We start from the raw sequence: 765 nt of genomic DNA, 5'->3' as shown, positions 1-765 counted from the left end.
TGTGTGTGTGTGTGTGTGTGTGTGTGTGTGTGTGTGTGTGTGTGTGTGTGTGTGTGTGTGTGATGTTTTGAGGACAGCCCGGTGCAGAGGAGTATTTACTATGTTTTGGCAGAAGTCTTGTAAATGTGTTCAGTCCATCTGCTCCAAAAGATCAGAGGGAACATTTTTTTTTTTTATTCGCTCCTAAAAGCAGCAGAGATCACTGGTTACATAAGAGATGATCCTTGGAATAAACACACACATACTCTATATTTACTGCAGCTGTGTGTGTGTGTGTGTGTGTGTGTGTGTGTGTGTTGAGACAGGGAATAAACTTTAATAAGAGCAGAACTGTTGACACAAACACACACACACACCTCTTACCTTTACCTAACTAATATTATACAGTAATTAATTAATATTTGTAAACTGACTTTATAAACACGTCCTCACTCTTAGCGTCTAAAAATCAGATTAGTCTTTAAAAAAATTATTACAAAATAAAATGAGACCTTATATTATTATATAAAGTATATGATACTGCTGATATATATATATATATATATACGGTTATACAGAGATTAATCACAATATTAAAACACATGTATTTCTGTTAGTTCTGCTGCTGCCATCTCGTGGCCTCAGCTCCTCCTGCAGAGCGTCTCCACCAATCTGCTGCTACTGAACCAACACAGACGTTTCATTGGTCCGCCACACGGCTGCAGGCTGAAGCCTCTGTGTGCAATTAATCTATTTATGAAAACAACCTCCAAAAAGAAAAACAAT

At 37.4% G+C, this 765-nt stretch overlaps 1 protein-coding gene across 1 annotated transcript in view; it reads right to left on the bottom strand.

Annotated features, from left to right (window-relative positions):
• The window catches only part of arfgef3 (ARFGEF family member 3), a gene marked incomplete at both ends in the record, with an annotated part of 22,549 nt that overhangs the window by 4,121 nt on the left and 17,663 nt on the right, over window positions 1-765 (bottom strand). The gene's annotated exons all lie outside the window — the stretch shown is intronic.

This window comes from Seriola lalandi, unplaced genomic scaffold (genome assembly GCF_002814215.2).
Source record: "Seriola lalandi dorsalis isolate HSWRI2012SDOR001 ecotype SW California unplaced genomic scaffold, Sedor1 jcf7180002053992, whole genome shotgun sequence".
NCBI classification, from domain to species: domain Eukaryota; kingdom Metazoa; phylum Chordata; class Actinopteri; order Carangiformes; family Carangidae; genus Seriola; species Seriola lalandi.
Note: the sequence above shows the minus strand (reverse complement) of the source record. Positions and strands in the feature narration are given on the sequence as shown.